Source organism: Muntiacus reevesi, chromosome 12, assembly GCF_963930625.1.
Source record: "Muntiacus reevesi chromosome 12, mMunRee1.1, whole genome shotgun sequence".
Classification (NCBI taxonomy): domain Eukaryota; kingdom Metazoa; phylum Chordata; class Mammalia; order Artiodactyla; family Cervidae; genus Muntiacus; species Muntiacus reevesi.
Genome location: NC_089260.1, coordinates 38,767,726 through 38,784,125, shown reverse-complemented (window position 1 = coordinate 38,784,125; position 16,400 = coordinate 38,767,726). Strand labels below are relative to the sequence as shown.

Genomic DNA, 16,400 nt, shown 5'->3' with positions numbered 1-16,400 from the left:
GATTATAAATCCAGTTATATTTAAGAATACTTCTAAAAAGATACTTTTAAAATAATGCAAATAAACAAATCCAAACATATGATTAAAAATAAAATTTAAAACCTGATAACATTTGCAATTGATGATATGTATTTGAGCCAATTGAAAAGAAAAAAAAACAAAACAGATAAACATTTTTATAAAGGGGGAATAGTCGAATAAAATATACAGATATATATCTCTAAGAATACAGTCAACAAAGAACAAAGGAAAAATGTCTTTGTCTTAAATCACTTATTTTTTGAGAGCTTGAAGCATACCGCCTGTCTGCTTTGGTCTAATGAAAGAGTGCCATCTATTGGATGACCTTGAAAAAGTGTTTAAATTTCATAAATATTATACATGAAAATAAATCAGTGGAGAGTCATCATTTTGGCATAATTTATAATGTGTCAGTCTTTGTCTATGTGAATATATGTACATATACCCAAGGCCTATGCTAAAGAAAGAACAAGAGAACTATACATTAATGTTAGTTCATAATACACTTATATTGCAGCAAAATTTTTACAAGTTATCTTGGGGAATTGTTGTCTGATGAAGACATTTAAGTTTTTCATTCAAATGCTTTATAAATTCGAGTTTACTGACAAGCATCTTGTATTTCTTCATACATACCTTTGTTTACTTGTGCTTTAAATAAAGGAATCTGAAAATGTGAATACACAAATTTGTATTTGGAAAAGAAGGATCTGTTTAAATCTTTCTCAAAGTTGCATTGCATAAAATTTAAACCAAAAACAAAAGAAGAAAAAAAAAAAAAACCAGATGAGCTTGGTTTTTTAAAAGGCAATGTTCTTGTTTTATCTTTCAGCCCAAGAACTTGCCAGTCAAGATGAAAAACTTCTTCTAATGGAATCCAGCTTTAAGGCTACTCAAGAGCAGCTAACAGCAAATAGCAGAAACAGTTCGCCAAGAACAGAACAGTAGAAAACCCCAGGCAGAGCCGAAGACAGTGACAGCAGGGCTTATTGCTTCTGAAGAAGAAAAAAATGATTACAAGTGAGTTGTTTTTCAGTCTTTCAGAAAGTTTTACTTTACAAACTGAAATCAAGTCAGTCCTTTTGACTTTAGTTGCTAAATGTTTAATTCTCTCTGTCTTGCAAAAGGTTCTGTGTAAATATTCTAGCTTGTTCAATATATTGTTCTTTCCAAAATAGATAAACTTTCAGTCTGCAACATTTCTTAACTGAAATGGCACATGTTGAAAACGGTAACTGTCTTATTCCAGATTCTGAATAATGATGTGGCAGTCAACTTTCTTGTTAACTATCAAGAAATGTTCAAGGTAGGATTCAAGGGAAAGAGTACACTGTGTTTCTGTAGCACCTATCTGCCAATGGCATTCTCATCTTTCTCCTTTCAGAGTCCAAAGGTTACATATGGCTCTTGTTGCTTTTCTTTTTTGTTAAAGTAGCAGCTCTAAGCAAGACACTATTAAATTGGGAGACATTGAGAGTGGAAAATTTTTGATCAGACCATTGAGGCATGTAAGAAACTATGAAGAAAAGTAATAAAGACTTAGGTTGTTCTGAAACACTCATGAAAACTGTCCTTAGCGAAGCATCTAGTATTTAATTTCTGTTTTTATTATTTAAATCTTTATGCAGTTACTTTGTATCTCTGCAATGTTTTCAGATTTTATCATTGGCTATTCAAATAAATATTAATTTCTTTTTTATTTTAGTTTCTGATAATTAAGTATTCTATCGTCTGTGTCTTTTTTTTCTGTATTTATTCTCTTAGTCTGTTTTCAAAAAACAAATAGAAAGTAGCATAGCCCAGATGAATCTCTCTGTCTCTCTCTTTCTGTTTGTAAAGAATTACACCTTACTCGCTGAACTTGCTTGAATCAAGTAATTGCAGTTAGATAAAGCATCCACACCTGAAGTTTTTTCCCCTGTCACTCACTCCTTTGAACAAAGTCCTGCAGCCAGAAGTAAATTTGGCCTGTTTTATTTGATCTTAACTGCTCTTTGTAAGTCAAATTCTAAACTTATACTCCTTAATGCATATCTTGATATACCTATAAAAAGGATTTCAAAATAATGCATATAGTAAACATTTCTTTCTTGATTTGTAGTTTATAGGGCACATAAAATATAAAAGGAATTTTTTTGAAATTTATTCATGAGAAATTTATGTTTTAATTCAATGATTTAATATTACAAGGCACTAAAGCAATTATAAAATCTAGGATAATATTTTGTGTGCTTCTAAATAAAATCAAATCCTATAATAAACACTCTTTGCCATTCATGTACCTTTAGTCAGATGCCAGGACACACACAACAACAAAAAAAGACACATTTAACAAATATTAAAAGGTAGAAATTGGTACCAAGGATTAAAAGCATATTGGGCAAAGTTTCTTTGGGAATGCATATAGTAATGTACTATTGTTATAAATATTATGGTGTCTTAAAAAAGCAAAATTATTTTAGGGAAATAATATGCCTAAGATATGTTTATAAAATAAGAAATATATAAAAATGATTGTGAACTTATATAAAACTAATGATAGTATTTGATGTTAGCATATTGCTCTTAAAATAATGCCAACCTTTTTTCTATAGTTAAACAGTACTATAAAGGCACATTATTCAGTATGTCCACAAAAATATAATTTTTGACCTGAAAACTGACATGCAGTGATCTGCTTTCAATCTTGAATTTTATAAGTAAATAGACTAGACAGTGATTCATCTAGTTAAATAATAATGAAAAATCAAACAAGTTCTATATGTTTGATCTATATTTATCTACTTTATTTTCTAATACAGCTTCATCCTGAAATTAAGTATGATATTCTCTCTTAATATGAAACTGCTGTCAAGGTATACAGATATCATCTAAGAGTATTTAAAGTTGTAACCGCATGTTTTCAAATCTAACTATTTGAAATTGTTTTTAGCAATTAAATATCCTAAAAGTCATAAAATTAGAAATATTATTAAGACATAAGAAAATGTTATTAAAGTTTAAAAGGATTGATAAATGATCATAATCAAAACAGTGATGATTTCTTAGGAGGAACACATTTATCTTTCTTTTCAAATATAGCCTCAACATAGATTGTCACAGGATATGAGTACTTGTTACATATATGTGTCTATACGTTTTCCATAATACATGGAAAAATACACTATTGTTTAAATGTCAAATAAAAATCAAAACCCTTTGGCTTAGCAAACAAAATATTCTGTTTATTAGTTTTGATTTTTTTTTTCCCCACTCAATCGACAGGTGGCATGAATTGATCAAATTTACCAATTGATTTGGTTTGGGGCAGTGCCAGACACCATTGGGTTTGCCAGTCAGAAGAAAGAAAGACCATGTTAGGTGTCATAAGGCATGAAAGTATTATAGTTAGTTCCCTTAACCTGTCATCCCTTTATCTGGAAAACTCTTAGAATTTTGACTAGCAGATAAAGGAACAAAATGTATGGGGGATAAATTTAAGGTCTTGAGTAGCTTCTAGAGTTTATAATCAACATAGAATCTTTCTGCAGAGAGCAGACAATCTCACGTAGAACAAAACATTCTGGGATTTTTATTTAGAAAAACAGCAACTCATTTTTGAAATTATAACTTTTTTATTTTACAAAAAATAGAAAAAATGGAATACCTCAAACATGATTTTTTAAAATGTGTTGGGATGAGTCATAGAAACAATAACTAGAATGTGTATTTTAAGGGACCTGCTACAATCTGAGATATTTATCAGTCAGGGTCCTCTATGTATGTCTGTAACAGTGATAATGTATTCAAGTGACTGTTTGATAAGTTATCCCAAAGGTATTTCTTTCATTCATTTATTTTGGGAAACATTCAGAATTAACCAGGTTGCTATATCACCTACGTCTATCATTAGAGTAAGTCATTTCTTAACTAAGTGTGAAACAGTTAAAAAAGAAATGTGCACAAAACTTGGCAACAAAAGGAAGATGTTTTTAACATTAAAAGGTGACCCGTAAGTTAGTTTCCATAGAGCTGAATTTTTAAAGAACGCGTAGGATTTAGATTTTATTTTTCCCCTTCTCTTTTTGAAATAAATGTAGAGAACACACACCATATACTCAGTATAAGACTGTTACACTTGAAAGATTTGTTCTGAATGTCCAGTGGGAACCTGGAAATCGTAATAATTTGTAGTATCGATTGAGTGAAGCTATGCAGCTGGGGCCTCCGGTGAATAGACAGGAATAGACATTTTATTGATTAACTTTTACAGTCATATTTTCAAGACTCCACTGCAACATAATTTTCACTTCCCAGCTTTGTGTCGCTGCATCATGAAACTTGGATTCTTCTCTCTTAACATTTACCCACTTGAGGAAAAAAGCATGAAAGTATGGACTTGTCTTGCCAGGGTTGTGATCTACAGAGATGCAAAACTTTCTGGAAAAATGATTTATCTCAAGTGCCATTCCACTACAAACAGTAGAAAGGAAGTAACTGGTTGTAACAGTTTTTGGAAATATCATGATGGCAACTATTTAGAATTAAAATTCTTATTTTTCTAATTCTTTTCATATTCAGGAATCTTAATTTTCCTACCCTAACTCCATACTTGTAACTATTAAAATGAAATATCTTGTGATGGCTTTGCTTTCATTCACATGTACTTTACGTCTCATTTAATGTAAGCCACAGGAAAAAAAATTATTGTAATAATAGGCTAGAATTTAGTCTAAAATGAAAGCTGTTACATACTAAATCATTTTGGCCAATAATTCCAAAGTATGAATATGTGAATATAGACCTATTGGACATATGTGTTATTTCTCTAGTCCTATGAGAGTTTTTAAAATTATTTGAGCAGAAAAAGATTGTATTTGCACAGGTGAAAATCTTGCACATCTTCTCTGTATAGTCATATATTTATTTACCTCAGGTTCTTCTCTGCTTGCATTTTTGGCCTCTGAAACAAATTGCAGATTTTATGCTCTCATTTACATACATGGAAATATTTCACTGCAATTTTATGTAAGAGTTGATGACAGAGATATTTAGACATTAGACTGGATTTTAAAACAGGATTAAAAAAGATGACATCGATTTCTTTTTTTAACTCATATCTGCATTTCTTTTATTTATGACCTTGAAAAATCTAATATAAGTATAAATTGATCCAAAGATAAAATTCAGGAGCTTCATGTGACCACCCAGAGTCACGAAATATAAATAAATTAGACCAAAAATTTAGCACAAGCTTTAATAATTATGCAAGATAATTCATATTCCTTAATGTTTGTGTCTCACATAGTTAATTTTAGGAATTTTATTTTTATTAAAATTCATGAATAATTAATATGGAGTTTTGGTTATGAAATTCATAATTTGAATTAAGAGGCATTTTAAGGTTCTAATTTACTTCTATCTCAATCTAAAGAAATGAGTAAAACATCCTATCTTAATAGAATGTGAAACAAAATTTTTTTCTCATACTGAATATTCCTTTTTTTTTTTGATATTCAGTAAGCTTATAGATTTTTTCCTATTGATTTTCAGAAATACAAATATTGAGAATTTGCTTTGATTTCTCTTCCAGGGAGTATTAATTTATCCTGTTAAAAGTCTTATAAACACTTTTATGTACAAAATATATATATAGATTGTGTTGGTTGAAGTTTCACAGTTATCACAATGAATATAGCACATTAATGTGTGTCTAGATTTTTCAGTTACTCATATATATATATACAAAGCTATGTTTTTGCTTCTAATCTTCATTTATAATGCAAAGATATTTGAATAAAATATCTATGGTTAATTCTTTCCTACTTCACATTGAAAGAATGGACAGAATAACATATAAAGAATACAAGTTATTTTATAATATGCATGGATCTTGAAAGACTCTTACCTCTGTAATCAACTAGGTGTTTTAAAATTATTTACCAAAATAAGGAATGCAATTAAGACAGATCTAGTAATAAACATAAAATACGAAAAGTCTGAATTGAGATTGATTTCAGCATAATCCTGTAGAGGAATCCCCAGTTATTGATCAATTTTAAAGCCCATGCATAGCACTTAGAAAGATAAAGTAAGCAAGGTCAGATAATCAAAGCATTTAAATAGTAAAAACAGCAACTGCCACTGTAGACTGCTAAAATAAATCCATAATACAAATTGCTTTAGCAAAAAGTGGATGAGCAGCTGATCTTCCTATTGAACTCTGATACTGTTCAGTGACCACACTGGGAAAAGGATTGGGAGAAATGCCTTAAAGATCAATATTGAGTGAGATGTAGCAGGGATTCGTTTTGAACATGAAAGCATTACAGGTGTGAGAGTATAGACATCTTCAGGAGAGATGCCATCAAGAGGAGATTGTTTAATACAGTTAAAAAATGCCATCTATGCCTGATGTTCCCATGCCACACTCACAGAAATGCTCTCCTAACTGTTTCAAGAGATTGAATGAAGTTTAAAACAGCTCTCAACTTTAAAGTAGAGTACATTGACTTTATACTAAAATAGTGGTACAACTACTTACCAAAGACAGTTAATATGTAAACTCATGTCACTAATACATATTTGAGATATCAAACAATTATATGATAGTGGTCTCTGGTCTTGTATAAATATATATAAATTAATCATAGAATAAGGGAAGGAAGAAATATTTTTTGGAATTTTGTGAAAATGTACTATTGTTGTGAGTTCCTTTTTGAAACTTGCCACAATTTGGGCAGTTTTATTTTTCATGAGTATTTGAATTCTATTGGCTAATTATATTCTTGGCTGTAGAGAACAGTTGGAATTTCCAGTATATAGATCTATGACCGACAGAATTAAGTTTAACAAATTTAACTACTCTTTTAATACAATTTGAGTTTAACTTCTACACTTAATGAGACATCTTCATGGCTATAATGAAGTTTCATGGGAAGCTAAATATGCACTAGCATAAGTACGCACAGTGTTATTGCATTTTAGAAAAAAGTGGTTCTTCAATATTGCAGTTGAATTGCATCTTACCTTTTCTTCAGGTTCCCATAGGTGTCATCCTTATGTCATTATCTGTTTCCATAGCTTCTGAATTCATCCACATGCTCATTTCATGAATGATACTGTATCTTGATATGTTAAATACACCAAAAGGGTTTTCTGTACAGATATGTCTGTGGAATATCATCATAGTCTCCTAATCTGACTATAGTATTTAGAGCCTTAAAATATTTTTGACTGATGATTTTGCTTCATTTGCAAAAGCATTTCAATATTGAACTTCTCAAGTAAATAACATAAAGCATTGAATTATTTTAATCTCTTTTCATCTGGAACAGAGAAGAAAGAATCTAAACAATGACTGGTTACAGACAGAATTTCAACATCAAAATGATTAACATTTACACACTACTGAATATAAAATAATCAAGCAGACCCTACTGTATAGCACAGAGAACTCTACTCAATATTCTATAATAACCTATATGGGAAAAAATCTGAGAAATAGTGGACATATGTATATGTATAACTGAATCACACTGTTGTACACCTGAAACTAATAGAACATTGTAAATCAACTATACTCCAATATAAAGTAAAAATTAAATTAAAAAGCTAAAAATAAATTCTAACATGAGTCACAAGTATAAATAAATACTGTGATCAAATGTGGGAAAAAATAAGAAAAATGAAATATAAAAATCAGGCTGAGGCTTAAAAGTTGCATAACTTAGGCTTAGTTTTCCTCATTCCTTTCTCGCCATAATGAATGGTTATTTACAACTATTGTAATCTCCATGTTTGCTGTATGAATTGCTGATAGCAGCAATTTTAATGGCAAAATTGTGGAACAATATTCATAGTTGTCAGAAAAAGGTCATTCTATTTGCATTCATTAGGAACCTGGAGGACTGCAGTGTGTGTTTCCTTTGGGATGTTGCAACTATTGATTTATATACAGCTGTAGGAAAAATTAATTAGGATTATATTTCACTTATTACTGCAGGCTGTGTAATAAGAAAGAAAACCATTTTTTGGTCAGAAAGTTGAACTGAAAAACCTAACTGGAATCATTGTTTCTTAAATCACAACTACTTTATCATAAAATTTTTCTTTTATAATCTGGTTAAAGGCTGAGTGCATTTATGGAAATTTAATTAGCACATTGAAAAATGAGTGTTTTAGTATATATCCTATGACAATAATTATAATTCAAATTAAGCCAAAGAGACATTTTCTCCTTGTTAATTGAACCTTTCCTTTCTTTAACCAAAATCCATGTATACTTGTCTACTGTGAGTTTGCAGGCACTGAGACATTATTGACAAAAGAAGTAAATCAAAAACTAAACAGAGACCAAGATCAGGTGAATTCTCAAGGTGAAGAAACAGATTCCAGAGTCGAAAGCTTAGAAGTATAACAAATGAGAAAGAAGTCTTCTTAATTTTTACATTTTCAGTCTAAACCTGCTTATAATTAAGTTCTCCTGTGAATTTAATATATCAAATAAATATGATGTATTTATATTTGAGAATATGTTACATTGATAATACCCTGTTAGTGTGATAATATCAGATTTCAGATTATTTGAAAAATATTTTTGTCTCCTTTCTGTGAACACTCTGCATACTCCAAGTGAAAAAAAAATTGAATTCAGTTCTCCACATTGTTTATACGTGACACATGTTTGAGATTAATCAAATTGTAGTCACTTCTAATTAACAGCAGAGAATAATTTCGAAATGGGGCAGAACCAGATGACAAAAAATAGTTTGTGTGTGTTTAAGACATACTTTATGAATGGAAACACATGCTCATTGTGATGTTTCTAACTTGAAATTTTTATTAACTCAGCTATCATCTTTTAGATGCATCGCATTTTCAGAGAAACCCACTGCCTGGCCTCTGGTGGACACTTAGGCATAGAATCAGCATTTAGGAAAAAGCCAAATCAAAGAGAGGTAACTTGATGCCCCTATAAAAGCTAAAACTAAAGTACAGTATCAAAATCCTTTCATATTATTGGAAGTTCTTGGTTTTACAAAAGGGACAGAGGTCAAAAGCAAAACAGTACAAATACAGGCTTCTTCTCTATATTGTACAGATTAGATATTCTTTAAAATTAATGACTAGGATTGAAAATATACTACTTCCCTCTCTAAAACTTTTAACATAGTTTTTCTTAGCTGTGATCATAACAATCTGCTCATTAATTCCTTAATGTACCTACTAGAATGTAAATTGGTAAACAGTTTGTGCTTTACTTCTTCACTCCAAATATTTGGGGCCCCTTTGAGAGAAAGTATTTATCTTGAGTAATATGGAACTTTGTTTTTCCCGGGTAATAAGCAATATTTTCCACCATGACACATTTTGTATTCTGTTGCAAAAATTATATGAGGTATTTATACCGAGATTCATTGCAGGTCCTTGGCTTTTGTAGTGAATCTAACATTTCCAGTTTGTTTTCAAGCTAATGCTGTGTTGGACTAATAATGAGGTAACTAACTAAGAATTTTATAAAATCACAAAAGTCTGGGGCAAAAAATTTGAATTACTTTCTTAGCTAAAACAAAATGACCAGAACTGTATTTCTTAGGAAAATTTATTGATCAAACTATATACTGGTCCACAGTTGATTGAAAAGCTAATGTTTTAAAGGCACTGTTTCTTTGGGTTGTGAGGAACACAAAAAACAGCTAAGGTAGAATTTTTTACCCTGAAGGGGTGGGCTGCAGTCCATGGGTCTCAAAGAGTTGAACACGACTGAGTGAATAACACACACACACACACACTCATAAGCTAAAAAGGGGAAGATACATGATAACGAACATTCACAAACCTAAGTAATGTGTGATTTGTCCTTTAAATTGAAAAGAAAATTATCACAGTATAGAAATAATTGCCTCATAAGGGGTGATTAATTAAAGAGGCAATAGTTGGCGACTATCTTTTCAAATTGTGTAAATATTTGAAGGGATGTTTTGATGTTGTTGTTTAGTCACTCAATCATGTCCAACTCTGCGACTCCATGGACTGTAGCCCACCAGGCTCCTCTGTCCATGAGGTTTTTCAACCAAGAATACTGGAGTAAGTTGCCATTTCCTTCTCCAGTCGATCGTCCTGATCCAGGGATTCAACCTGTGTCTCCTGCATTGACAGGTGAATTCTTTACCGATGAGCTGGATGAGATGTTTACATGGACAAAAAGATTGAGAAGCAAAAACACAACAAGAAAGTATATTTTTGGCCTAGAAAATGGTAAGTGATTTTATTTTATAGAGAATAGTTGGGTGTAGAGAAAGGCAGATTGAAACCACATTGTAGGTAGTCTCTATGCCACTTCTGGGAATTTATAATTTGCTTAGAAGTAATGGGGAGATTTTTAAGAGTTGTAATAGTCAAGGGCATATAATCGCACTAATTAGAGAAGCAATGGGCTGAATCTCTCACCATTTTCTCTTAATATTTCAACTAGCTAATTCCTATTCATCCTTAAATATTGGTATCTAGGTCACCGCCTCCCTGTGATTGCCTCTTCATTCAATCCAAACTGAATTATGCTAAATATTTCACATTCTCTATGGGACCTAATGCATACACTGCTATAGTAAACATCTCACCTTATTTTACCTATTTTTGTAATGGTAAGACCCATTTACCCCAATGGATAGCTCTGTGTTAATTACTATTTTCCTGCACCATGATAGGCACTGCACTCTTTTAACTAATTTTTGGTAAACAAGTACTTAACGAAAGGAATGAACTTAGCTGTGTGCCTGGTTCAATATATCATCCATCACCTAGTGAAACACTCAGAATTGCTGATCTGACTTCTAGCATGCATTACAAATATCAAAAGAAGACTTGATTTTTATCTAAGGGTAGTAACAATATTAACCCTTGGCTGAGATATGGTCAGACAATTTATTCAAGTTTGAGAGAAATGGATTTGGAAAATGGAATCTTTATTGTCATAGATGAGAGTTGGTAAATTGCAACAAATTGACACAGAAATGTATAGTAAGCAAAAGGTACTTGCATTATTGTTTTAAATATTTGGTGATGCTGTGGTCTATATGTGTGTGTTCCCTCAAATTCTCGCGTTTAAATACTAATCCAAAGAGTGGTGGTATTAATAAGTGAGGTCTTGGGTGATTATATTATAGTGATACAACCTTCATGAATGGAATTAGTGTTCTTATAAAAGAGCCCTGAGAAAGCTCCCTTGCCCCTTCTATCCTGTGAAGACATAAGAAAAAGGCAGTCATGTATGAAGCAAGAAGCAGGCTTTCACAAAGCATGAAATCTGCCAGTGACTCCATCTCTGATTTCCTAGCCTCTAGAACTCTGAGAAATAAATTTCTGCCCTTTATAATCCATTGAGTTTATGGTGTTCTGTTATAAGAGCCCAAAGTCACTAAGACAGGTGGGGAGAAAGAAAAGAAAAGAGAGAAAAAGTAGAGTAGCTGATTGAAAGGAGTGAGGAAGGACTAAGTCCTCATGCAACATCGACTTGAATTTGACAATAGATGAAAGATATAGAGGACGTGGACAAGGAAGACACAAGACTGAAAGTGGGTCATTGATGGGGCAAGCATTCAGAGCATAGAGCAGACATTTATGAAGTGTAAAGATAGACACTTACAAAGGTATCTTTTACATCTGAGAAGATATGAGTGAATGATGGATACAGATGTCAGGAAAATGAGAATAGCTTTTGAAATAAAGTAATCTGACAGAATGAATATAGCGGGAGTTTAGAGGACTGTAAACAAGACTATAAAAAATTACTCAAACCATTGAGAATTGAGTGGAAAATGAGAAGACAGCATATACTAATGTGTATGTGCTTAAGGAAAATTAGACTCATAAGATTGAGGGGCAAGGATTACTGAGCTAAAGTGAATTTGAAAATTAGCTTATTCAACATTATTTCCTTAGATCCAGCTTTGCAGCTAACAGTGATCCTATGTTTAAATGACAACAAAATAACTAAATCCTTGCCCTCAAAAAGGTTATGTTCTAGCAGGGAGTCAGATAACAAAAGAAGAAAAAAATTGTTCAACAAAATTATACAATGAAGCCTGTATCTTTCTTGGGTCTTATAATTCTCTCTTTTTTGATCTTTTTAAACTTTTATTGAAATACAGTTGTGTTAGTTTCTGGTACACAGCAAAGTGATTCAGAAATATATATATAAATCTTATAAATAAATATTTGTATATATACACTTTTTAAGATTATTTTCCATATAGGTTATTACATAGTATTGAACATAGCTCCCTGTGCTATACAGTAGGTCCTTCTGTATAATTTTCTTTGTTATATTAAAAAAGACTTTGTTATTAGGGATGTGAAAGTGCTTGAATGGCATAACATCTTCCAGTTCTGGGAATATTTTTTCCTCAGAAATCCATCTCTTTGGGTTTTATGATTTGCATTCCTTCTGAAGACTAGAAAAGAGAATATTTTAATATTTCTTTATAATAAAAGCCATGAAAACTTTATGACAATGATTGACATAGCAATACAATACATACTGAAATCACATTTTCACTTTTATTTGGAAACATCTTATATTTTTTTATTCTCTTTTAATTTTGATGCAACTCTAAAATCTAAATTTCTCTTCTTTTTGCCATCCTCTTTACTGTCGATCTCATGGATTCACTTACAGAGATGAATCTAAACTGTGAGAACCTCTGGACTATAGCACAGAAGTATTAAGGATTCTCTCTCCCCTGTGCTTCTTCTGCTCCCCGTAAAGTTAATTTAATTTTCATGTTAGAATTATTCTATTTTTATCATTGTTGGCGCTGAATCTCTTTACTCTCCTGGAAGCCTGAGCTGTCTTCTCCACAGTCCGTTCATAAAACACTTGCTCAAAGATGGATTCAAACTAGTGGTGACTGCTCTTTGTGTGGATTATTCTTGATTTGGATTAAGACAACAGATAAACCAAGGCTAACTAGATATCTCAAGAGAGCATGGAAGAATTTACTCATTAACCAATTAATTTAATATCAAAGAATGACAAATGATAAATATAGAACTTAGAAAGGATTTAGACTTTCCTGTCACAGTCAACGGCAAATGCTTCTATGACATTGTTCCTAACCTATTCACCTAATTGAGTCGTGCTTTCAGTTGCCAATATACCTACAAAGCTTGTGCTTTGTATGCGGCTCAGTGGTAAAGAATCTGCCTAATGCAGGAGACTCTGGAGATGCAAGTTCAATCCCTGAGTCAGAAGGTCCCCTGGCATTTCATAGGAAATGGCAACTCACTCTAGTATTCTTGCCTCAGCAATCCCATGAACAGAGGAGCCTGGTGGGTTACAGTCTATGGGGTCACAAAGAGTCAGACACAACTGAGTGACTAACACCCTGGAAATGGAGTTCCATGTATACTTGGCAGACATTTAACAGAGCTAAGACTCTATGATACTTTGAGGAAAATTCTGAATATTCACTCTCTAGTGAATTTTAAATTTCTTAAGGTCTAAAATGATGTTCACAAATATATTCTCAAAATATAAAATATATATTGATGCATTTGTTTATGAAGTCCAAGAAAAGATTTGGAAAGATGAAATTAAAGCTCATTTTTTTCCTCCAATCAAAATAAATGACAAACGACACAATAAAAAAACAAAGCGCAAAGATTGTAGGAAGTGTCTAGCTATGAAAATCACTACATTTGTGCATCTGACTTCAATAAACTAATACTTGGCCTAAAATCCAGTATGTCTGATGCTGCAGTTTTACTTGAGATAAGACACCTGGGGCAAACTTGAAATATTGAAATGGGATGAAAAACATAAGGGAGATTCACCCTGTCCCACTATGCTAAAAAAACCTGACACATTTGAGGTTGCAATGGGAACACAAACTGTTTGTGGAAAGGATTGTGACTCCACTGGCAAAATGGACCAAAGGTGAATTTTAAAGCCCCTCCCCAAATGCTGTCAAATCATCAACCGTTGGTATATTTTAGAAAACAAGTAGGCAGGGCTTTATTTTTTTTGAAGTCCAGATAGTGCTGTGCTGTCATTATGACTTAGCAAGGCTGAGTTTGCTTGTGTAAAAGACTTTTCAGGAAAATTTGCTCATATTTTCAAGTTACGCACTTGAATAAATATACATTGCTTTGCCTAGATTTATTTTCCTCCTAACAAATTAGTCAGGCTTTCTGGTCTAATGTCTTATTGTAAACAACGTTTTTTTTTTTTTTTTCTTTTAAACAAAGAGGAATTTGTGAACCCTTGCCCCTGCCTCCATAGGAATGAATTGATTATGAGGACCCCTCCTCTGCTCTCTCATCTTCAAGATGCTCTGTGCTCGGTGAGCACGGAAGTTAGCTTCTGTCACAAGTGAAGATACTGCAGGAGAGTACTACTTTCCATGGAATAGCTTTTATTTTTTTCCCCTGATGAATCGGGAAGTTTCACTCTACTTTAATGAAAATTATTTACTTATTTATGGCCGAACTGGGTCTAATTGCTGCAGGCGGGCTTTCCCTTCCGTGGTAAGCAGGCGCTGCTTTTCTTGGTCATGCACAGGCTTCTCATTGCCGGGGCTTCTCTCCTTGCAGAGCAGGGCTCTAGAGTGCGGGCTCAGTAGCTGCGGCATACACATTTCGGTGCTCCGCATCATGTGGGATCTTCCCGGATGACGGATCACATCTGCTTTGGCAGGGGGATTCTTAACCAGTGTACCACCAGAGAAGTCCTCTTCCCCACTTTAAAAATTTTCGTGGAAGTATAGTTGATTTCCAAGGCTGTGTTAGTTTCGGGTGCATAGCAAAGTGAATCAGTTATATACATACGTTTATCGACTCTTTTCTAGATTCTTAGGAGTATAATGCAGAGTTGCCTGTAACGCTACTTTTAAATTCAGCTGTGTGCTTGGACAAGCAAAGGTACCACAGTACCATAGTTAAAGAGAACTTGTACTAGCATTTAGGAAATATATAGGCACACACACACACACAAGAACACGATTGAAAAAAATAAAGATGTCAACTTGAACTTGCAGTGTATTTTAGCCTCATCTAAATATTGGAATTTTAATTTATATTATCTGAGTAGAAAATTAGTACATATATCAAGCATGGAGGTTTGCAGGATATTTCATCTGATTTTTTAAAAATTATGGAGAAATAGCAAAGAGAACTAGGGAAGGAAATGCCAACCCACTCCAGTAATCTTGTCTGAAAAATTCTGTGGACAAAAGGAGCCTGATGGGCAGTCCGTGGGCCTGCAAAGAATCAGACATGACTGAGAGACGGAATACACACACAAAAGTATAGACAGTTTGTGAGCTTCTCCCTGTCTTGTGGTGGATCTGAGACCACAGCACTGATCTTCTGACAAACCTCAATAATCTTCTAATTTAGGAGCTCCATTAAATGAAATCTGACCATTATAAAAATGTCTTTACCAAAGGACTCTATCTCCTTCTCATATGGCTTTGACTGAGTCTGAGAGTTGAAGTGTAGTAGATAAGCAGTAAGAATGTGAATTACAAAAGAATTCTTAGCCTTAGGTGAATATTTCAAATATGATATTCTGCACTTGAGGTTAAAGTAAATTTTTGCTTATGCAAAAAATAAATTCCACTTAGGTAAAATGTAGTGTATTATTTTTCTTCTTATAATTAATAAATGACCTTGAGGAATCAAAATCACCCAGTAGTATGAAAGCACTTATTAATGACCATACATTTATCCAAAGAAATATTTGTTTTTTTCTGAAATGAAACCTCTTCAAGTAAGTTGTGTTACATAGTCAATCTTAGTCCCCTTCCCCATCTTTAAAAATAATAGGTCATTAAAATTATATAGTGACACTCAAAGCTGAACCTGACTGGGCTAAAGAGAAATGTTGCTTGACACTAGAGAAAGTTTGAGATGTCTTGCCTCAAATGTTTTTAGCTGAATTTGACTGTTGCAGATAAAGGAACAGAGCCCTCAATTGCTCATAGAGGAAGTTGACATAGGTGAACAAATACATTCATTTCAATAGTAACACAAGAGTGATTCTTCAAAGATTTTTACTGGAAATAATTGTAAGCAATGTGTATGGTTAATGCCACGCAAAATTCACTTTGGTTTATAAAAAATATTTCACAGAAATAAAACCAACATTGTAAAGTAATTATCCTTCAATTAAAAATAAATTTTATAAAAACTAAAAAAATATTTTAAATTAATGTATTGAATGAATTGGTTTTTTTTCTTTAAAAACAATAGAGGGAGACCTCCAAGCCTCTGCTCCAAGCAGCATCTCATAATGGATAATAGAGTTCAGATACACCTGAATTCGAATCCTTTTAAGCTATAACCAGTTTGAACCAATTACTTTATTTACTTATTTATTTTGGCCATGTCCCACAGCA

General features: G+C 32.6%; 1 long non-coding RNA gene across 3 annotated transcripts in view; it reads left to right on the top strand.

Annotated features, from left to right (window-relative positions):
* The first annotated feature begins 861 nt into the window (after window positions 1-861).
* Window positions 862-16,400, top strand: part of LOC136145157 (uncharacterized) — an 88,537-nt gene continuing 72,998 nt past the window's right edge. For all 3 annotated transcript variants that reach the window (XR_010658708.1, XR_010658706.1, XR_010658707.1), the window contains exons 1-2: window positions 862-1,041; window positions 10,162-10,260. This is a non-coding gene — a long non-coding RNA (uncharacterized lncRNA). The remainder of the gene's footprint in view (window positions 1,042-10,161; window positions 10,261-16,400) is intronic.